The 23,662-nt window shown below is 41.3% G+C and overlaps 1 long non-coding RNA gene across 1 annotated transcript in view; it reads left to right on the top strand.

Annotated features, from left to right (window-relative positions):
- The first annotated feature begins 8,042 nt into the window (after positions 1-8,042).
- The window catches only part of LOC105528272, a 198,533-nt gene continuing 182,913 nt past the window's right edge, over positions 8,043-23,662 (top strand). Inside the window, exon 1 of the long non-coding RNA XR_001004334.1 lies at positions 8,043-8,510. This is a non-coding gene — a long non-coding RNA (uncharacterized LOC105528272). The remainder of the gene's footprint in view (positions 8,511-23,662) is intronic.

Genomic DNA, 23,662 nt, shown 5'->3' with positions numbered 1-23,662 from the left:
GAGCTGGCACTCAAACCACAAGACTCAGTCCTTCTCACTCTTCCCTCATCTTTCCAAAGGCAGAGCAGTCTCACACCATGGCCACCACCACCACAGACCCATAGGGAGTACTGCCAGACTACTGCCGATGTTCCCTTCAGACCCAAGGGCTCTTCAGTCAGCTTGTGGTGAATGCTTCCTGACCTGGGATTCACCCTTCAGGGCAGTGGGCTCCCCTCTGGCCCAGAACAGGTCCAGAAATGCCATCCAAAAACCAAGGCTTGGAACTAGGGACCCCAAGAGCCTACTTGGTGCTCTACCTGCTGTGGCTGAGTTGGTACCTAAGGTGCAAGACAAAGTCCCCTTTACTTTTCCCTCCACTTTTCTCAAGCAGAAGTCTCACCCCACAGTCACTAGATATGGGGATGTGCTGAGTCTCACCTGAAGCCAGCAAAACTGAGTCTCACCCAAGGCCCTCAAAGTAGTACCTCGGTATCACTGCTGGTTATTCAGGGCCCAAGGGCTCTTCAGTTAGCAGGTGATGAATGCTACCAGGACTGAATCCTTTTCTTCGAGGCAGCAGGTTTCCTTCTGGCCTAGAGTGTGTTTAGAGATGTTGTCTTGGAGCTAAGGACTAGAATGGGGACCTCAAAACTCTGACTGATGCTCTATCCTCCTGTAGCTCAGTTGATATCCAAGATGGAAGACAAAGTCCTCCCCACTCTTCCATTTTTTCTCCTCATGCAGAAGGAAGGGATTTCTTTTGGAGCCACTAGCTGCGCAGCCTAGGTTTAGGGGAAGGGTGATGCCGACACTTCCTTAGTTGCCCTGGCTGGTGTCTCAGTAGGTCACTGCCCCCACAGTCCTCTACCTGTTAGCTCAGCTCAGCACTAGGACTCACCTAGGAGTTGCAATACTTGTGGCCTAGACTGGTTTTCAAGGCTTTTTAGGGCTCCAGAAAACTTTAACCCATGATGACAAGGCTTGCAGGAACTCAAGTTCCAAATGCTGGAATCTGTAATTCCCGTCTTTCTTGGGGAAATGATCCCTCTTTGGGCAAGCATCAGCTGAGCTTGGTCTTGTTTATCTTTCTGCTCTAACAGGGCAGCACTGAGTTCAATGCCTCACAATCACTGACTTCTACCTCTCCCCAGTGCACAGAAACACTGTCCACCTCATGCCACCCTTACCAGGAGATGGAAGACGAGTGGGTAGGCTATTGAAGACTTTTTTTCCTACCTCTTCTGTGCCTTTTTCAGTGATATGAAGTTAAAGCCAGGTACTATGAGTGCTGATGTAATTTTTGAGTCTTATGAAGGTATTTTTTTTTTTGTGGGTAGATAGTTGTTAAATTGGTAATCTGTTTGAAGAATGATTGGTTCAGCCATCCGTTCTGCCATCTTGCTCTACTTCTGTCTTAGCTTCAAATTTTAAGTTGCCACAAATTGAGAAAGGAAAGGAACTAGTTTGGGAAAAACAATAGGAGCTCAGTTTGGGGCATGTTTAATTTTGCCTCTTAGACATCCAAGTGATGATGTTAAATAGTTAGTTTTGAATATATGGAGCGATCCAGGTTGAGGATATAATATTGAAAGTCATCATAACCATATAGATGGCACTTAAAGTCATGATTCTAGGAGAGGTTATGTAGATCCTAGATGAGATTGTGTAGGGAATGAGTGTAGATTGTGTAGGGAATGAGTGTAAGAAAGAATATATTCTAGAATTGAGTCTTGGGGAAATCTAACATTTGGAGGTGAGAGAGATGAGAAAACAAACAAACAAACAAACAGGAAAAGGAGCTAAACAGGTGCAACCAGAAGTGAAGGACGAAAACAAAGACAATGTGGTGTTCTGGAAGCCAAGAATACAGTGTTTTATTGAGAGAATTTTTACCCATGTCGGAAACTACTGATAGATAAAGAAAAATAAGGACTGAGAAATGGTCTTAGAATGTAACAAGATGGTTATTGGTAGACTTGCGAAGAGTCATTTCAGTGGAGTGATGGAGAAAAAAGCTTAATTGGAGTGTGTTTAAGAAAGAACGGGAGCACATAAAAAGATAAATGTCCAACATAATGGAACACAGAGGAAACATCAAAATCACAATGAACTACCACTGCATATCCACCCAGGATGGCTATGATAAACACCGTAGGTGATAACATGAGTTGAGAAGGACACGGAGACATTGGGACTCTCCTGCCCTGCTTGAAGGAATGTAAAATGGTTCAACAACCTAGAAAATAGTCTGACAGTTCCTTAAAAAGTTAAACACAGAGTTATCATATGACCCCAAAATTTCATTCCTAGTATATACTCAAGAGAAATAAAAACTTGCATCCACACAAAAACTTGTACATGAATGCTCAGGACAGCATTATTTATAAGAGTTAACAAGGAAAGACAGCCTAAATGCCCATCAACTCATGTATAGATAAATAAAATGTGGTATATTCTTATAAGGGAATATTATTTGGGAATTTAAATGAATGAAAACCGATACATGCTACATTGGTGAGCCTTGAAAACACGATGCTAAGTGAAAGAAGCCAGTCATAAATGACCACATATTGTATGCTTTTCATTTATATGAAAAGACCAGAATAGGAAAAATCTGTAGAAATAGAAAGTATATTTCTGATTTCCTGGGCCTGGGGGATAGAGGATAGAGATAAATAGGAAATTACTGCTAATTGGCAGGTTTTTGGGGGGTAATAAAAATATTCTAATCTTAGATTGTGCTAATGCTTATACAACTCTGTGCATGTTAAAAGTTTGAATTTTATATAATTTTATGGTATGAAAATTATATCTCATGAAAACATTTTTTAAAAGAAGAAAGAATGGGAAGACAGATATTAGAAAGATCTAGTATAGAATGCTTTCAGGAGTGCTATAAGAAAGGGATAATAATAAATCATTAGTTGAAGAGGAAATCTGGATTAAAGAAAGGTTATTGTTTTTAAGATGAGAGAAATACCAGTGTATTTTATGATGTTGCAATCAATATAATAAAAAAGGAAAGTCTGATAAAACAAGAAAGAGAGAAGACTTCGTGGAGCAATATTTTCAAGTAGGAAAGAGAAAATGGAGATATAGTGCATAGGTGGAGGGATTTGCTCTGCGGGAGGTTGGACAGCTCATCCATAGTAATATAAGGGGAGGTGAAGTATATTCACTCTGATTCTGGCAGGTGTGTAGATTTCACGTTGAGATTTTTGAAAATTCTCTTTTAATTGCTTCATTTTTCTCATCATAGTAGAAAGCAAGATTGACTACTGAGAATGGGGGTGAGGAAAGAGTGGGAAATTAGAGGAGAAACTTTGAAATACTTGTTCTGGAGAGTGAAAGTAAAAATGGATTAGGGAAGAAAAAGATGGTTTCTGGGGTGAACCCTTGTGAAGTTTAGTGAGCATGAGTATAATGTGAAAAGAGTTGACATGCTTGTATGCTTTTCTCCAGCTATCTTCAGCTGCATGAGTTCAGGCATGGAGTAAGTGAAGGGTTGAATTTAGCCACGGTTTTTATTTTGCTGGATTATATTGGGTTTCCAGACAACATACTGTGAGATCGAGATTTGTATGTAGGAGTTTACTGAGGGGTGTTTTCAGAAGCAACATCTATAAGGGATGGAGGGCAGGAGGAATGAGCAGAGGAGGGGTTAGACAGAAGTGCAGTTGTAACAGGTCTCAGGCAATCCTACAGGGAGCTGTGGAGCTGGAGCAACCCTCTGATTTGTCCAAAATTGGAGCAAGGAGGCTTGGCATTTTTGCCCCTTTGTAGACATTTAGACATGGGATTCCTGTGGGCACGGAGGCTCCCAAGAAGTGAGGGTAATTCCTCAAGAGGGACTTGGCTGTGAGATGACAGAAATTAACACTACTAGTAGGCGCAGTAGTGAGTTTCTTAGTCCTGAAGGGAAGGTAATAGATGGCATGCTACAGAATCTGCTACAGTTCGCCATTTGCACTGCTTGCTTGTATACTAAGCTTACCCCTTCTAAGAAGACCTCCTCCTGCATTCTGATAAGTTTCCTTACCTAGAAAGCCTTACATGAGGAAGGTTAGTGGGACTAATCCTGCCTCCATGACTGCTCTAGAGAGTGCCACTGATACTCCTCATTTGTGCTACCTCAATGTATTAACCATTCTAGATTCTCCTCTTTCTTGGCTAGCACCTCTGCTTGCCTTGGTAGCTGACCTGGTGGTATGACCCAGATTCTTATATAAGAGGTGTCTGAGCCCCTGGTCTCCTGGCTACCCAACCATTTTCTAGACTTGACTTCTACATTTGTCCATTTACTCAAAATTAGGCATAGTCCACAATGGACCATAAGGCAAAACTGAAGAGGGACACCTTGCATTAAGAATGGGAAACCAAAAAGATAGAAGGATTTGGGTCCCTGGTAGTCATGTTTTGAACCTTCAATCTCTGATTTTTTTTTTTTTTAAATGAGAGAAAAATGTACCCTTAGGTGTTTGACTATTATCAGGTTCCTATTAACAGCTAAATAAAATTCCCAACTAAAATAATAGTGTAGGATGAAAATCCCCCTAGCCCTCAAATTCCATATACCATACATCCAGTAAATATTTGGGCTCACCATGTGCCAGACATTGCTTTCCCTAGATTCTCCATTTCTGCTTAAGACACCATCATTCCCCATTCTCACCATCTGCTTAAGAACCCATGCGAGGTTTAGTGAGCAAGAGTGTATTGTGAGAACAGTTGACATGCTTGTAAATTTTTGTTCAGCTACCTTCAGCTGCATGGGTTCAGGCATGAAGTAAGTGAAGAGATGTCTGAGCCCCTGATCTACTGAAAGTTACTGAGACCAAAAATCTTAGCATTCCCCTTAAATGCCTTCTCATCCTCATCTGCATATCCAGTTAGTTGTCAAAAACTGTCTTTCTGCCTCAATAATACCTCTCGGCCTGGCGCGGTGACTCATGCCTGTAATCGCAGCACTTTGGAAGGCTGAGGCCAGTGCATCAGCTGAGGTTAGGAGTTTAAGACCAGCCTGGCCAACATGGTGGGACCCTGTCTTTACAAAAAAAGACAAAAATTAGCTGAGCGTGGTAGTGGGCGCCTGTAATCCCAGCTACTTGGAGGCTGAGGCAGGAGAATTGCTTGAACCTGGGAGGCAGAGGTTGCAGTGAGCCGAGATGGCACCATTGTACTCCAGCCTGGGCGACAGAGTGAGACTCCGTCTCAAAAAATAAATAAATAAATTGAAAAATAATAGTAATACCTCTCATTGCTGTCTTCTCCCCTCCATCACTGTTTGCATTGTCCTAGATTAGGTGTTCTCCCCACCTCTGCCAATCTTGGCTCTTCTAAAAGCTTTGTCTTTTCATGCTCATCCCCAGTGTTCCTACAAACTGCTACAAAAAATAGTCATAGTCAAAATAGTAATAATAATTCTCCTCAGAAGCCCTCAATAGCTTCCCATTATATACCATATGAAATCCAAATGCATTAGTGTTGCATTCAAGGCTTTAATCCAGCCACACCACATATTTTTTTCATTTTAACTTATATTGGATTGGTTACTAATGATTTTCCGAAATATTTATTCCATTTTCCTGATGCTCTGTCCCTCAGCCCCCAACACACATGGTTTGTTTCTTTCTCATCATTTCCCTTTTAGTTCTTTCTTAGACTTACCACAATTTGTAAATCTATACACTGTTTACTTATTTACATCTTGAATTTTTTTTTTTATTTTGAAACAGAGTTTTGCTCTTGCTGCCCAGGCTGGAGTGCAATGGCATAATCTCAGCTCACTGCAACCTCTGTCTCACGGGTTCAAGTGATTCTTCTGTCTCAGCCTCCCGAGTAGCTGGGATTACAGGCATGCACCACCTAGTTTTGTATTTTTGGTAGAGACGGTGTTTCTCTATGTTGGTCAGGCTGGTCGCAAACTCCCGACCTCAGGTGATCCACCTGCCTCGGCCTCCCAAAGTGCTGGGATTACAGGCGTGAGCCACCGCACCCGGCCTACATCTTGAATTTTTAAAATGTTTTCCATTAAACATCTAATTGCCAGAATGTAAACTCCCTGAGTGCAGGAACGTTGTCTTAGTCATGTCACAATTTCCAGCGCCCAAATGAGCGTCAGTGTAGGGGCTCGATGAATATTTGCTAATTGAATTAATGAATGTGATGGCACTGTAAAGACTGTCTCAGCTTTGCAGAGTGGTTTTAACATTCAAGCTGGAAACAGCATGGTTCTACTCAAGCTCCTGTGTTTCCTGCACAGGCTTCTGTGTCTCCCCTTAGCTGCAGGGGAGACAGTCATCCTCACGGAAGGAGACAAAAGAAACTGCACCCGGGTAGCAGGGAGGCAAGCTGTCTACAGGGAAGGGTCCCTGTCCTCTGTGCCATGAGACCTGCCTGAGAAACAGCGCACTCCAATGGCAGGGAGGTAAGCTGTCTACAGGGAAGCGTCCCTGTTCTCTGTGTTGGGGGACCTTGTCTCTAGGCAATCTCTTTGAGTCAAATGAATAAATGTCCTTCCTATTTTACACTTACCTTATGTGTGGTCATGAGGGTTACTTAGCCTTTCAAAGCCTGATTTCTCTTGGGCTTCGTCTAACTGCTGAAAACTTAGTTTGCTCTTGTAATATAAGTAAACACACTTGGGGCAGGGGGCTACATTTTATTCTTCCCTTAGGCAAAGCATAAAAGCAAACAAAACAACCACCATGCCTAAAGTCTCGAAAAAACTCATGGTTACCAGGAGGAAAATACGTCTGCAGAGATTTTATTTATTGAATAGTGGGCAAAGACGTATTTTATGCTACAAAGACCTTCCATAGGGAAACCATATCATGGCAGCTCAGCAGTGGGCTGCGTGAAGTGTTACAGGCATGGAGAGGCAACGCATTTACGTATCAGGCTCATGGATGCATCCTTTATTAATCCAAAGAATCAATGCTAGCCAGGCAGGCTTTGTATTAGAAGCTGGGCACACCATATTTCTTGGAGACTTAGAAAATTTCTATTGCCTTTTGATGTTTTGTGACATCATTTTTTTCAAACCACAAATTGGGGTGTGTGTTTGTGTGTGCACGTGTGTGTGTGTGTGTCTAGGGAAATAAGCATTACAGTTCAAATGAGTATTTAACAATATTTATAATTTGTAATTTGATACATATAAATGGCACCCTAGAAATATCAAATGGACAACAAAAAAGATACTTTATTATTAATTTTAAAATATAAAATGCCCTTCCTTTACTATGCTGTCTATATCAGGCCCTCACCTGCTAAACCTGCTAATTCTCCCCTTGCCCGCTCCCCCCCGATTTTTTGGCAGACCAAGAATCTTGCCTTCTCAGGCTGTCAGAAAAGTAATCAATTTTTAAATTTCCAGAATTTCAGGTCTCCTGTCATTAAACATGACAGAGAGATTTAGGGAAAGATAAAGCATTGTTTGAAAAAGAAAGTCAGTTTTTAGTGTGACCTAAATGTATACGAGTCCAATGTTTAGACAGCATAGGAGGTTAAAGCTGGATTTTGAACATATTTTCAGAGTGTGCTTTGGCATGCAGCGTTTTTGAGAGAGGTGTTATGTAAGTTATCAAAAAGCATACATTTGGGGTAGGACTTTTATTTTATCCAGAAGCTAAAAATCATCGAATGTTGTGTTTTAATATGCAGATAACCCTTATTCTGATTTCGGTTTGGAAGCTTGATCAGGAAAGGTCTTTACTGTGGTGTTTAGGATGTCATGTTCTTTAGAAAGAAAGCTCTCTGTTTTTCTTTTCTCCAGAGGAACTGCAGTTTAGGACAGGCATAAAGCTGGGAACATAACCAAGGGCAGAAAAAAAATTCACCCCTATGTTCTATTTGTCAAACTGACCTGCAGGTCACAACCTGAAAGTTTATGGATCGGTGAGGCCTTGTCTCCGCATAAGCATGTTTTCTGGACTTTGGCTGAAGCTAAATTCCTGACTTCTGAAAGAGGGGTGGGTGTGGACTTCCAGCAGGAATAGCCAGTGGGAAGGAAGTAATATTCATTAAGAGTGTCTCATGCAAGCAGTGCGGGGCTAAGCATGCTCAGTGTAAATTCTCCTGGAGCCTGTCAAGCTATGTTTGAACTCGTTCCAGAATAGTGGATTTACTTTTTTTTCCCCACCAGGAAGAATACTCGAGTAGACTGTATTTTGCCTTGCTTTTCTTTTTTCCCTTTCTTTCTTTCTCTCTCTCTCTCTCTCTCTCTCTCTCTTTCTTTCTTTCTTTCTTTCTTTCTTTCTTTCTTTCTTTCTTTCTTTCTTTCTTTCTTTCTTTCTTTCCTTTTTCTTTCTTTTCTTCCTTTCCTTTTCTCTCTTTCCTTCTTTCTTTTTCTTCTTTCTTCTTTCTTCCCTTCCTTCCTTCTTTCTTTACATTTTTTTTCCTCCAGAAGAATGGAAACAATATTCATTTCTCATCAGTTCAGTAATATAATGCCCTTCAGTGTCCATATGAGCATTTCAGTGGAGAAGAAAAGAAACTTTGCTACCTGGGAACTGAAGACTACTTAGGTCAGTAAATGCTAATAAAGTTCTTAAAGACTTTCGGAGCTAGGAGTTAACTTTTCTTGACTGTTAAGGTAATCTACAGCTAATGTAATTGCCTTTTCAACTGGTGGGTGTACACTGATTTTTTTTTTTCCACACAAAAACTATGTTTTTCATGTGTTGGAGTGATTTCCCAAACACAGGGAAAATATGTCTTTTGGTTAATTTGCATTTGAAAGAACCTCTTTTTGTATGAAAGATTCTTTCTCTCTACCACAAATGATGTGTTTTTTAAACAAATATTGTGGTGAGCTGATGTAGCCGCACTGGTCTGAACGTGGATGTGTTCTGTGTTATATTAATTCTTGGCTTGGGTAGGTTTGGTGAAAGTTATTGCTTTTGTTGCTGCCAGAGATGAAAGAGAGTTTGTTTTGTTGTGGATGTTGTTTTGGAACTTTTGGTGAGCTCTGAGGCTGCCTCGGGAGCCCCTTATAGAGAGGAGAGCCATCTCTTTCCATGTTTAATGTGCATTTTTCGAAATATTCAACTTTAAGACAGGAGTACAGCTTTTTAAGAATCTGTGTCGGAATAGAGTTTTCTTAAAAATGTAGTCTTGGAGGGAAATGGTTTATAGAAAGGTTTGTAATGAAGAATTTAAATCAAGACCGCCATGGTGAATATAAGCAAAAGAATGCAAAAAAATACTGCATGCTATGTACGCACTGATTCAGTTTAGGTTAATAATTTTACTTTTTAATTTAAAAAAAGTATACCAGACCTTAAAGGGTTGTCTTATGATATCAACTGATAACACAGAGGACTCATTAGAGAGATGTTAGGATCTCAGAAAATATCAAGTAAGCAAAGGCGACCCCTTTAAAACCATCTGAGGACTGAGGTTATGAAACCACATGGTTTCATGTAGGAGCAGTGCATCCTAGGCTAAAGCAGTTTAATTTTATTCAAGAATTTTAAGAGTAAAAGGGGATTTATTTCTTTTCAAAAAAGAACAGCCAGGCGAGGATTATTGATCAGTCAGGGATTAAATATTTGCTGGAATACAAAGCATCACATATTATCAATGTGTAAATCAGACTCGCCAGCTATTCAGGGGATGTAAATGAAACGACCATAGTTTCAGCCGGAATCAAATGCAGCAGCACCCCTGCCCTGCTTTCTTCATCTTTATGTCCCAGAAAGGGATGATAGAGGTGGGGCAGGGTGTGAAATGAGACTTAGCCGATGAGCTGACCTTGTTCTTTTAACTTCTGTCCATCTGTTCTTACCGGGCAGCTGAAGCAGTGAGCAGAGTGGGGTGGGACCTCAGGGGGGACCAGGAAGCAGAGGCCAGACCCAGCCAAGGCTGTGATCTGTTCCCCACCCTGAGAGTTAGATATCAGGAGGAGCTAAGTGGATGCATCTAAATCCACTTCCTTCTGCTCCCAGAGCTTTGATTTAGTACCAAATGCTGCTCTTCTGCACCTGCCTCTGTTTTTCATAAGTAAAAGCTTCTCCCCATGTGTAGACGGTGGTTTATTCGATACAGATCAATCCCTAAGGAGATAGCTGAAGTAATTTAGTCTTGTTTTGTTTTTTCTTTCTTCTCTGACATGTGGCATTGATGAGGTTTAATTGAAACAACAAACCTTTTCTGGGATGCGAGAGCACAGTTTTCCATGGGAGTGTGTGTGTGAACGTGTGTGTGTGTGCGTGTGTGCATGCGCAAGTCACTTGCAGTCTGGGCTCTGGGACGCTGCCTCTTGGAAGGCTTTGCAAGGCTGAGGGCATTTGTCTGGAGCCAGGGATCGTTTCATCACCTTGTCTCTGCGTTGGCAAAGAGGAGGTGCACATTCTGAGGCATGCTGTAATTCTTTACCCTGAGTCTTCGTTCCTAATACTGCACTCTCCCCACAACACCCCAACTGTTTCCCCTTCATGACCTGTGTCTTGAAGCATAGCACCAAAACCTTTTAAGGCACAAAAGAAAACCAAAGGGCATGCAAAGAAGCAGAGAATGAACAAAGACAGGCCTCTTCATGTTCACATCTGGATAGCATTTAGATTGAGACAAGGGAAAATGAGTGGGAGAAAAAAATCTGACACCACATTAAAAAAATGCATATAATTGACTTTCTAGAGTTTTTCTCGTCTCAAGCTTTCTGGATGTTTTTGTCTCCTGCCCACACTCTACCCATAGTACTCCGGAGAAGGCAGGTATCACATCCATGTTTTGTAGTGAAGTGCGGTGATTTGCCCAAAGCAGTGCCTAGGCAGGAGCAAGCATACAGATACCTGGAGCTCCAGTCCAAGCCTCTACTTACACAAGAATAGAAATAATCTGGGTTCCATTTTTGTATCTTGAACTCAGTTTCCCCATTCATTTGAAGGTTTTGGACAAAGACGTTCCGTGCGGTAAGTTCTCAAACTGAATCCATTACTGTAAAAATTTGAGAAGTATTTGAAGCTTTTCAGGAGACTTTGACATATTTCCTTTGATCTTATCTTCAACATTACCTATGAAAATAGATTGGGCCAGTGTTGCCATTTTCTTTTGACAAACGATGAAACTGAAAGATTGAATGACTTGCTGCCCAAGGTCAGGATAGAGGCTACATGGGAATTCGGATTGCCCAACTCGGGATTTGAAATTCTAGACTATCCTGAATCCCTGGGTTACTGAGGTAGAGAGGATATAAAAGAGGAGTTCCGTGATTCATGAAGGTGGAAAGTGTGGCAGCACCAGGGGCTTTGGATATTGTCCCGCTATGAAGGAGAAAACTCTGGCTGGAGAAGGTATGTTACTGCACCCACTGTCACACTAAGGAGTTGGACTTGAATTTAAATCCTATCCGTAGAATCCCCAAGTGTGTGTTCCATGGTATTTTGCTAAATTCCTCTGTGTCTCTTTTTCATCATGTGTAGAATGGGGATACCAAGGGGTTGCTATGAGGATTATATGAGACGATGCATGTAAATTACTTAGCACGGTGCCTCACACAGCAGACTAAACCCTAAAATGTTTTGATTGGCATGTGCTCTTATTTGTTGCTTGTGTTGTATCACCCAAAGTAAGCATGAACTATTCTTACTGTGAATCCCAGTCAGCTCTTAGCTCAACCCACAGATCCTCAGGGCACTTATGTTGGTAAATGAACACCACAAGATGAATAGTGCTTAAGGCATATTTATTGAAAATACAAAAATGTGCTAAATGGCACAGAGAGTTAACTGAGGCAGAACGCTTATTCTTCTTGCTCTTAGTCCGCGGAGAGACCAGAGGGAGGCTATCCAGGCAGATGTGTCCAAGATAAGCGCACATTTGTTGAGTCAAATCTAGTTATCTTCGGTGACTTTCCAATGCGGCTAAGCAGGCTTCTCGGAAGTGAGGAATCTCTCTGAAGGGAAAGAAGTCAATTACAGGCTCGTAGGTTCAGTGGGAGTCAAAAAAGAAGTAAAGGCACATGTGCAGACAGGCTTTAGAACTGTCAAGATTTCAGGTTTTGCTGGGGGCCTTCTGACCAGTGCTGACCGGCCTCTTGAGGTGCACTAAGTGTCTGGGCCCCGATGTGCCTGGCATTACGTTAGAGAAATCCCTTTACACATAGCATTACGTTAGAGAAATCCCTTTAGAGAGATAAATCTCAAGGACCTGCTTCTGACCAAATCAGTGATCCTTAACGGACTGCTCTCTGTAGAGAACCGGGAACTGTAAGTGCACAGTCACAGGGCTGCAAGACCAGCCAGAAGGAGGGGCCACTCCCTCAGAGCACGTGCAGTCTAAATGAATAAATGGTACACAGAAGTGCATGGAGCACTCACATGCAGACCAGTAAAACAAGTCTGTTGGTGCAGAAGTGTGAGGATAGACTTCAGGGACAGCAGTTGATGGTTAAATATTCTAAGTGTCTATTCTTAATGTGTTTTTTTTCTTTTTCTTTTTTTTTTTTGGAGAAGGTGTCTTGTTCTGTCACCCAGGCTGGAATGCAGTAGTGTGATCTTGGCTCACTGCGACCTCTGCCTCCTGGGTTTGAGCGAGTCTTCTGCCTCAGCCTCCCAAGTAGCTGGGACCAGAGGCATGCGCCACCATACCTGGCCAATTTTTGTAATTTTGGTAGAGGCAGGTTTTCGCCGTGTTGGCCAGGCTGGTCTCAAACTCCTGACCTCAGGTGATCTGTTTGCCTCAGCCTCCAAAAGTGCTGGGATTACAGGTGTGAGTCACCTCGCTTGGCCTAAAATTCTTAAATTCTTTACCACTCAGTTCAGAGTTCCCTTTCAGATGCCTCTTCATGGCCTTCACCCACTTGTCCCTGCTGGGAATGAAAAGCTACTCTGGGGATACGGCAGGGAGATGGCAATGGGTTTTGGTTTATTTGTCTATTACACACCGGATGCTAGGTTTCATGCTTTATCAGTACTGTATTTAAAGTTCACAATACCCCTGGGAAGTTTAAAGAGGAGGAAACCTATCCCCATAGGGGAAGAATATATGGCCCCCAGGCAAAGAGGTGAATCACATGATTCACCAGCTGAGCATAGGATGTCATGTGTCACACAAGGCCTTCAAGAAACATGCTAGGTGGAAAGGACTGCTGCTGTCCTATAGACTACGTTCCTTTCATGGGCGATGCCTATGTCTTGCCTCATTTTGGGTCTATTAACATGTGTTGTCCAGAGTTGAGCAAGTCACGTCCCATGAAGTTAGTGTTTGGTGAAGTCTATGTACTGCCTGCCTTTAGGGAACCGTTCCTCTTCAACAGCAAGCTCAAACCACATTTCTTTTTTGTTTGTTTTTTCACAAATAGGTCCTTAAAAGTTTTGCAGTTTCAGAAGTAAAGAGCTTAGTAATCATTAGGTAGTATTGTATGATGAAAAAAACATGGGATTTGCAGTGATATGACTGGGTTTTGGGTCCTGACCCTGGAAAATTTGTTAACTTTGGGTAAATGATTTCACTTCACTGTGCCTCAGTTTCCACATCTGAAATTGTCAATGGGAATTTTCTCAGGTGAGATGCTCAGATCTGCTATTCAACATTGTACCTATAGTCAACAATACTGTATTGTACACAAAAAATTTGTTAAGAGGGTAGACCTCATGTTAAGTGTTCTCACATACAATAAAATAAAATTAATTAAGTAAAAAAATTAAACGATTTTTAATTTTTAAAAATTTGGCCTGCTATATGAGAGCTGTTACTTTTATTCTCCAAGCTGTCTCAGTGTTTTCTAGTAGGTTCTAGTGCTTTCACTTTTGCTGTTCTGAACAGGCTTTCCTGTTCAGGCGCAGTGCCTCACGCCTGTACTCCCAGAACCTTGAGAGGCAAAGGCAAGCGGATCACCTGAGGTCAGGAGTTCGAGACCAGCTTGGCCAACATGGCAAAACTCGTCTCTACTAAAAATACAAAAATTAGCCAGGTGTGATGGCGTGCACCTGTAATCCCAGCTACTTGGGCGGCTGAGGCAGGAGAAGCGGGAGGCAGAGGTTGCAGTGAGCTGAGATTACACCACTGCACTCCAGCCTGGATCACAGACTGAGACTCCATCTAAAAACAAAAACAAAACAAAACGAAAAGGCTTTCTCCTTCATTTACTGAGATTGAGGGTAGCATGAGTAACTGGGCTAGGCAAACTGCTTTGTATCAGAGTACTGAAAACTCTTGAATTGTTCAACTTAAATGTACATTTCCTGAATTAATGAAAGATAGAAGACTTGGAAAAGACAGAGACATTAGACGGAAACTGTAGCCAGAGCAGAATCTGGTTGACCTTAAGAATTTCCTGTATGCAAGGAGAAATGAACAAGTCAGGCTACCAAACAAATGGTTGCTCCTCATATACAGCCCCCATTTTCCCAGAGAAGATACAAACCATGGAAAGATGTTAGAATGATTACTTTCAAAAAAACAGAAAATAACAAGTGCTGACAAGGATGTGGAGAAGTCAGAACCTTTATGCACTGTTGGTGGGAATATAAAATGGTGCAGCTGCTATAGAGAACAGTATGATGGCTCCTCAAAAATTAACAAATAAAATTGCCATTTGATCCGGCACTTCCACTCCTGGGTATATCCCCAAGGAATTGAAAATGGGGTCTTGAAAGGATAGTTGCACACCCATATTCATAACAGCATTGTTCACAATAGCCACGAGGTGGAGACAACCCACGTGCCCATCAAAGGAGGTATGGATAAACAAAACATGGTATATCCATTCAATGGAAAATTATTCAGTGTTAAAAAGGAAGGAATCCTGACACGTGCTACCACATGGATGAAACTTGAGGTCATTACGGTAAGTGAAATAAGACAGGCCTAAAAAGACAAATATCATTTGATTCCACTTATAGGAGGTTCCTAGAATAGTAAAATTATAGCAACAGAAAGTAGAATGGTGGGCTCCAGGGGCTGTGAAAAGGGGTAAATGGAGAGTTATGATTAGCAGGTACAGCGTTGTGGCTGAGGAAGATGAAAACGTTCTGGGGATGGATAATGGTGATGGTAACACAACAATGTGAATGTACCTACTGTCACTGAGCATACACTTAAAAATGGTTAAGCTGGTAAACTTTATGCTATCTACATTTACCACAATTAAACATTTTAGGATTGAGATTATTTAAATGTTTATTTTCTAGATAATTTATAATGGCTTCTCACTCTAAGTATTTGTTTTATTACCGAAATTCAGGTGTGTGTGAGGAAGAAATCAGGCTCAAACCGAGGAGGAAAAGATAAGAAAAATGCAGTTTTCAGGAAAAAAAGCAAGAGCAAGAGAAGACAGGAGAAAAACAGGTTCTTGGTATATAGCAATGGAAATTTCAGGATTTCTAGATAGGAGGTGCTCAGGGCAGGATTGTATTTCATCCCTGCATTTGCATGGGATGCTGCTTTAACTTAGGTGGCTTTTTGGAGTGGCATTTCGCAGCTGATCGAGACTGTAGGGCACCGAAAGTCCTGCTGAACACCTGTTTTTGCTAGATATTGCTTTTGCCATCAGAGAACAATTTTACGAGGGCCTGCCTTTGTGAAGGCTCTGTGTGGGAGAAGTTGTAGAACTCCAGAGACATGACGAAGCCACTTATAATCAGGCAGGGGAATGGAAGGGACAGCAACTAGCATTTATTGAGTGCCTATTTTGTACTAGGTGTTTATATGTATTATTCATTTAATCCGCACGATTGCCTCTAAGGTAGACCTCCTATTGCCACTTTATAAATGCAACTTGCACATTTTTGCTACCTAGTGGTGAAGTCAGGACTGGAACCCAGGTCTGTCAGAGCCTAAAGCCTAGGTGTTTCCAACACATCACCCGAAATGACTTTAGGAATCACACTTCTTCAGTTAACTATCCAGCCAATCCCTCTCTGGCTTTTGCTGTCAGCAGCCCTGGCTGAGGAGGTCTTCATCCAGATATATGTCTCACACACTCAGCTTAGTGTTCTCCAGGGGTTTCCCGGGGGCTGCAGCTTTAGCATCCACGATCTGAACATAATTTTTCATTTTCACCAACACTGGCCCAGCAACGTTGAGCCTTCCTGAGGAAAAAAGCCCAGGTATCTGCAGCGTGTCTTTTTCTGCGGTGCCGTCTCGGGTTCAGGTGTTAGAATAAATGAAGCCCAGAGCGCGGGCCCCTCCCCGGAAGGCTGTGCTCAGACTCCTTTGTTTGGTTTATGTATAGCCATCAATGCATCATTCCTTCTGCTTCGGCTGTTTGAGAATCCCATCTTCTCTATTGATTTCCCACAGAACGTTTACTGCTCTCCAAGGTGTGACCTGTACCTCTAGCTAATTTATTTCTGTCATGGCTGCAGGATTTAGGAATCAAGGGGAGGCGGGGAGAGGGGACTGGAGGGAGGGAGGAGAGAGAGCGACGACGTGTCCAAGATGTGGGAAATAAATTCGGCATTGAGCCCCCTGACCGGCATGCCTGCAGCTCCGGAGGGCGGTTCTGTGCACACAGCACGGGGACTTTGTTTGAAAATCTGCTCAGTAAGATGGAAGTTGCAGCCACGGGGTTTCAGGAGGCCAGGAATTAGAGCAGGGCCCCATGGGGATGGAAAAGCAAGGAAAGAATGTGTTTGAAAATAACATCTTGACTGTTCAGGAGCCAGTCACCCTATTGAGCAGTATGTGGTGGGTTTTTTCTCTTTTAATGAAATGATGGAAGCCCTTCTAGGGGCAAGAAGGAGACTGGTGAAGTCATAGTCTCTTCTTCATTATGGGATTTTCAACAACAGGACATTCATGGGTCAGTCTCTGCGACTGCGTTTGCAATGAGTGACATGTGAGATACTAAATCGAACCACCTGAACATAAACCTCCCTACCCTCTGTGCCTAGAACACACCAAGTTAGCCCTTTCATGGTCTGGTTTTACTTGAATGTTCACTTAATTTTATCCTGTGAAAATGACTAAGAAAATCTGGCAATAAACTCACATGAGGAAGGACGTAGATTATTATCTTCACCTGAATAGTGACTTGCATTTGTTTAGTGGGTAGATAAATCATATTTGAATGACATTTTAAAGCTTTCAAGTTTTTAAAATATACATTATTTTATTTCATTTCCTTAACAGTGCCGAGAAGTAGGTGTATTATTTTCTGTACACAGTTGAAGGAATGCAGGCTCATTAGCCTGCTTGCTGCCTAGGTAAGGTCACATGACTAATAAATGACAAACGCAAGATTCAAGTCTAGGGCACCTGATTCCGGATTCAGGTTGCATTGCCAGACACCATGGTAGTGCAAGGGCCGTAATATTTCACCAAGGTCACCCAGTGCTGAGCAGCAGAAGCTAGAGAGTGGGAGACGCGAGAGGTCGAAATTTGCCTAACTACTTAGACAATAATGAAATGAATCAGAGCTCAACCAAACACACAGACGCCTAAGTTTCCACATATCTGATTTATGTCCAAGGTCAGTCCACTTGAGGTCTGATAAGCTTTTAGAAAGAAGGGCAAAACATTCACTAGTGACCATTTTCTCCCTCCTTCCCACACACTGGCCCTCCACTCCACCCCAGCAAACACTCAGATATTATTCTATTTTTTAGAGAGATTTATTAAAATAAATCATTGCTCCTCATGTATTACCATCAATTATAATTTACCCCGTGCTGAGTGTTAGAATAGCAATTAGTTGTGAGGCCGGCTAATGGAATTTATGCCTATAAATCCCAGATACTGTAAGATCCTCTCCCATTTCCACAGCATGTATACGGAGCTTCCAAGATATTAGTAAAAGGACAAAATGATAGTGATGGTGAGCTGGTGGGCCTTCCACAACTGGGTCCTCTTCTATCTGGACCCCTCTAACTGGGGAAGAGCAGACCATTTCTTCTTAACTGAGGGCCAAGCCGGCACCTCAGAACCCTACAGCCCAATAAAGAGGCCCCAGATTTGAGTCATTCTATTTTTATTTTATTTTATTTTATTTATGTATGTATGTCACCCAGGCAGGAGTTCAGTGGTGTGATCTTGCCTCACCGCAACCTCTGCCTCCCGGGTTCTAACAATTCTCATGCCTCAGCCTCCTGAGTAGCAGGGATTACAAGTGTGCACCGCCACACCCAGCTACATTTTTGAATTTTTAGTAGAGATGGGGCTCTTACTATGTTGCCCAGACTGGTCTCAAACTCCTGACCTCAAGTGATCTGCTCGCCTCGGCCTCCCACAGTGCTGGGATTACAGGTGTGAGCCATCACACCCAGCCTCATTCTATTTTTAGAAAAATAACACGACAGTGTCATAGAAAGGCTTCTTTCCTGAGTAAATGCTTGTAATTAAAGAAGAAGGGGTAACCTTATAGACAAAATAAAATGCCCAGTGTTTAGGAATAAAATGTAACTGTGCATATCCCCGGGTTAACTGAAGCTATTTTGATTGGAAAAAATCTGAACTTTGGAAAAACCTTAAACTCCTCCTTTAGAGGTGGCAGGCTACATTCCTGCTGTCTCAGAGGTAACCTTTAACTCAAGATTTACGATGTTGCGATGGGATGCGTGTGAGCTACAAAATTAGAAACGCTCAAGACGAAGTCATATTCTCTCCCCCATCAACAGTGTGAGATGCTGTGTTTTGCTATTTCTCCTGCCTGGAGCAATTTTTATTTCTCAGCTCTTTTCCTTTTTGCAAACTGATTTAGGATAATTGTTTTTCCCTTGAAGTTGGCCTGAGGTGGTGTGGTGTTGCAGAGAGAATTCAAAACTTACAGGCTTAAGAAACTTTCATTTGAGTCCTGGATTCATGACTTCTTAGCTGTGTGGCTACAGGATTTAACTGTGCTTGTCAACTTCTGCATCAAGAAAATGGGTATAACAATATGTATCCTAATGGTCTTGTTATGAGGACCTCAGGAGATAATGGATGTGAAAGTGTTACATAAACTCTAAAGCACTGTGCCTATGGGGAGAACTTATGCTGTATCATATGAGTTTTTGAAATGCATGTACAATTATTGTCATCTCAATTGTCTATGCTGTCATAATGGTCAACCTTCTGGATTGTCTCTATTTAACACTGGAATTTATGTCAAGCTATGACTTGGACCAACCAACCCACCACTAAACATCAAACAAACCTCATCCCAGCTCCACTCTGTCTCTCTCCTTACTTCTGAAATATTCTGCAGCTTTATTCAGAGTTTTCTCAACCCTCATATCCACTCCTGTCCATCTTTGGAGGTTTCTCTGGGAACGTATTTAATTCAAACGCCTCATCTGCAGGACTCCATCTCACTGCTCCTGGAATTTCCTCAATTACTGGAGCAAAGTAGAGTGAGTGGGGCTGGGTAATGTGCAGTGAGTCCCTCAGAGTTTCAGATCTCTTCACTCTGAAAATGAAACACGTTTTGAGCTCGGACCCTGGGCAGTGGATGGAAAGGGAAGGGGTCCAGTCCTAGTCTTGCCATTTACCAGCTGTGACACTGACTGGCTACTTCAGCTCACTACAACAAAGTCTTCTCATCTCCAAAAAAAAAAGATAATATATAATAGTACTCATTTCTTTGGGTTGTTGTCGTTAGAAAAGCTCTGTAGAATATAACAGATTTTACACAGAGAGTCCTTATGTTGACTTAGCGCAATATTAAAACAGCTTTCCATTTTTTTGAACAATGACTGGTGTCTGAGTGAAGACTCTTAAGGGTATGTTAATTGATGGGAGAGTTCAGCGAGTACTGAAAATCAAAAGTTACCACACATAAGTTACATATGGATAAGAAAGAGTTGACTAAATGGTGGTATATACATACAATGGAATATTATTCAGCCATGAAAAGGAATAAAGTACTGATACACGCTACGGCATGAATGAACCTCGAAAACATCAGACTAAGTGAAAGGAACCAGATACAAAACACTGCATATTGTGTGATTCCACCTATATGAAATCTCCAGAATAGGTGAATCAATAGAAACAAAACAGATTAGTGATTTCCAGGGGTTATGGAAGAGGAAAATGGGGAGCTTAATGGGTATGGAGTTTTCTTTGGGGATGATAAAAATGTTTTGGAACTAGTTAGAGGTGGTGGTTGCACAATATTGTAAATTTACTAAATCCTACTAAATTATTTCCTTAAAAATAGCTAATTTTATATGATGTGCATTTCACCTCAATTAAAAAAATACTATCAAAACAAAACACTGGGCCAGGCGCAGTGGCTCCTACTTGTAATCTCAGCACTTTGGAAGGCCAAGATGAGAGGACTGCTTGAGCCCAGGATCTTGAGACCAGCTTGGGCAACATGGGGAGACCCCGTCTCTACAAAAATATAAAGAAGAAATTAGCCAGGCCTGGAGGTGCACAACCATAGTCCTAGTTGCTTAGGAGACTGAGGTGGGAGGACTGCTTGAGCTTGGAAGGTCAAGGCTTCAGTGAGCTATGATCGCGCCACTGTGCTCCAGCCTGTGACAGAGTGAGACCCTGTCTCAAAAAATACAAAATAAAATAAACATAAATTTACCAAAAAAACCCAAAACAAAACAAAAAAAACACTGAAGAAGTTGACTGTATAGGAAACCTTCCTGGCTCTTTATATCTTCTTGGTCATTTGTGAGTTTGGTGAAGAAAGTCTCCCATATTTCTTTATGTTTTTTTCCTACCTTCCGTAGCCCCATCTTAACACCTTGGTATTATATACCTCCAAGAGTACTCAAGTTCTGTTTGAGTCATTTATTTTCTTTCTTTCATTCATTTATCCTCTTGTTCACTCACTGAGTGCTAAGGTGAGTGATAACGTGTGATCCAGGACAGAGGACAGGGAGCCAGCCCTGCTGTGTAACTTCAGTGGTACCTTACCCTTCTGGTTTTAGAGGGACATTAACTAGATTATTTCTTGGGATTCTTTCAGTTATAAAATTCTCAACTAAACAATAAATGAGGAACGCATTATTAGGTTTCCTTTAAATATTCTGCCAGCTAATTTCTCAGATTCTTTTACTTTGAATTCATTTATCAAACCTAGCTAGACAGACAGAAAAAATAAATTACACTTTGAATTAGCCTCCTCTTTTTTTTTATTGGACCTCACTAATGAGGAGAAAATTCATCTCCCTGCCTGTGGTGAAACTTCTTTGACCACAGGAAACCTTTCTTCATGTTTTTCAAGATGAAAAAATATCCAAAGCATGAGACTGATATACTTGTAGTTTGCAAAGCACCAAAAAAGATTTTATCTTTAATTATAATACGTTAAAGAAAATAGACACTGCAATAACTTAATAGTCCATTAAAACACTATATTCAAGGATCATTTAGCATTTCCAAGATAAATTACTATTTTTAGAAGCTTATGTAACCAAACAAAGAATGTGTTCTTGGCTATGACCATGAAGACAAGTTATTACCGTGGGAGGGACAAAGGAATCTGAGTGGCTCATGAGAGACGGAGCCAATTGCCGAGGACATTTTATAGAGCGCCCTTTCTCTTTAGTCTCCATTTTCTGCAATCAGGATAATGCAGTTCATTTTAGAGCCATTTTCATTTTTGAAGTGCCCTTTCATCATTAGCTAATAAATACTCATCAATGAATTTCCCTCCCTGTCTTGGAAGTTGGAGGAAAAAGAAAGGTAATTACTTTCTATTTCGTAAGTATCATCCCCCTCTGGGCTTCCCCTCTTGTGCTTCTAATGGAAACATATGAAATAAATTATACGTGTCCATTTGAAAGGACCAAAGACTACCATCCTTTCCATAAAGAACACCTGGAAATTTGCATCAGATATTAGTGACCTTCAGTAACCATCCATAGTAGCAGAAGGAGTGTCTGTCTCTCATTACCAAGCTCTGTACTGTTTAGTGTCTCCTGAGGACAGTTAACGGGAGGAGTGACCTGATGGGTCTTCATCAGGGAGCTGGATATGAAGGAGTTGAGGTGGGAGAAGGTAGTGTCTCAGTATATGTCTCCAGTAGAGGAGTGCATACGCTATTTTCTAGGATCAAAAATTACGGTTTTGGAATTTTCTGTTCTTTTGTATTTTCCTTGTTTCTTCCTCCCGTTAGTTCCATTTAAATTTGGCTACAAGTTTTATGGTTTCTGCTGTGTGAATTTCACTACATATCCTTAAAGCTGATCCCAGACTGTCTTACCTGCACTTAGATTTTGAGGAAAGCAGTGTGAATCATAGCATAAGCCATGTTTTACTGGGTTTCTGCTGCCATGTCATCTCTAGTAGTATTACTGAATAGAAATAAAATGCAGGCCACATATATAATTTAAAATTTTATGGCAACTACATCAAATAAGTAAAAATAAACAGTAAAATTAATTTTAATAATATATTTTATTTAAGCCATTATATCTAAAGTATGTCATAAAATTCATATAAAAACTGTTAATGATACATTTTACATGATTTTACTAAGTCTATGCATTTTCAAGTGTATTTTATACTTCCCATACATCTCCATTTGGACTAGCACATTTCAAGTGTTCAATAGCCATATTTTGTATGACTAATGGCTAGTGTCTTGGGCAGTGCAGGTGTATAGTTGTCTATAGACAATTTTTTTTTTTTGTTATACTTTAAGTTCTAGGGTACATGTGCACAGCGTGCAGGTTTGATACATAGGTATACATGTGCCATGCTGGTTTGCTGCACCCATCAACTCATCATTTACATTAGGTATTTCTCCTAATGCTATCCCTCCCCCAGCCCCCCACCTCCTGACAGGCCCTGGTGTGTGCTGTTCCCCGCCCTGTGTCCAGGTGATCTCATTGTTAGTTCCCACTGATGAGTGAGAACATGCGGTGTTTGGTTTTCTGTCCTTGTGATAGTTTGCTGAGAATGATGGTTTCCAGCTTCATCCATGTCCCTGCAAAGGACATGAACTCATCCTTTTTTACGGCTGCATAATATTCCATGGTGTATATGTGCCACGTTTCCTTAATCCAGTCTATCATTGATGGACATTTGGGTTGGTTCTAAGTCTTTGCTATTGTGAATAGTGCTACAATAAACATACGTGTGCATGTGTCTTGATAGTAGCATGATTTATAATCCTTTGGGTATATACCCAGTAATGGGATTGCTGGGTCAAATGGTAATTCTAGTTCTAGATCCTTGAGAAATCGCCACACGGTCTTCCACAATGGTTGAACTAATTTACACTCCCACCAACAGTGTAGAAGCAATCCTATTTCTCCACATCCTCTCCAGCATCTATTGTTTCCTGACTTTTTAATGATTGCTGTTCTAACTGGTGTGAGATGGTATCTCACTGTGGTTTTGATTTGCATTTCTCTGATGGCTAGTGATGATGAGCATTTTTTCACGTGTCTGTTGGCTGCATAGATGTCTTCTTTCGAGAATTGTCTCTTCATATCCTTTGCTCACTTTTTGATGGGGTTGTTTGTTTTTTTTCTTGTAAATTTGTTTGAGTTCTTTGTAGATTCTGGATATTAGCCCTTTGTCAGATGGGTAGATTGCAAAAATTTTCTCCCATTCTGTAGGTTGCCTGTTGACTCTGATGGTAGTTCGTTCTGCCATACAGAAGCTCTTTAGTTTAATTAGATTCCATTTTTCTTTTTTGGCTTTTGTTGCCATTGGTTTTCGTGTTTCAGTCATGAAGTCCTTGCCTATGCCTATGTCCAGAATGGTATTGCCTAGGTTTTCTTCTAGGGTTTTTATGGTTTTAGGTCTAATATTTAAGTCTTTAATCCATCTTGAATTAATTTTT

The sequence above is a fragment of the Mandrillus leucophaeus genome, unplaced genomic scaffold (genome assembly GCF_000951045.1).
Source record: "Mandrillus leucophaeus isolate KB7577 unplaced genomic scaffold, Mleu.le_1.0 Scaffold71, whole genome shotgun sequence".
Classification (NCBI taxonomy): domain Eukaryota; kingdom Metazoa; phylum Chordata; class Mammalia; order Primates; family Cercopithecidae; genus Mandrillus; species Mandrillus leucophaeus.
Note: the sequence above shows the minus strand (reverse complement) of the source record. Positions and strands in the feature narration are given on the sequence as shown.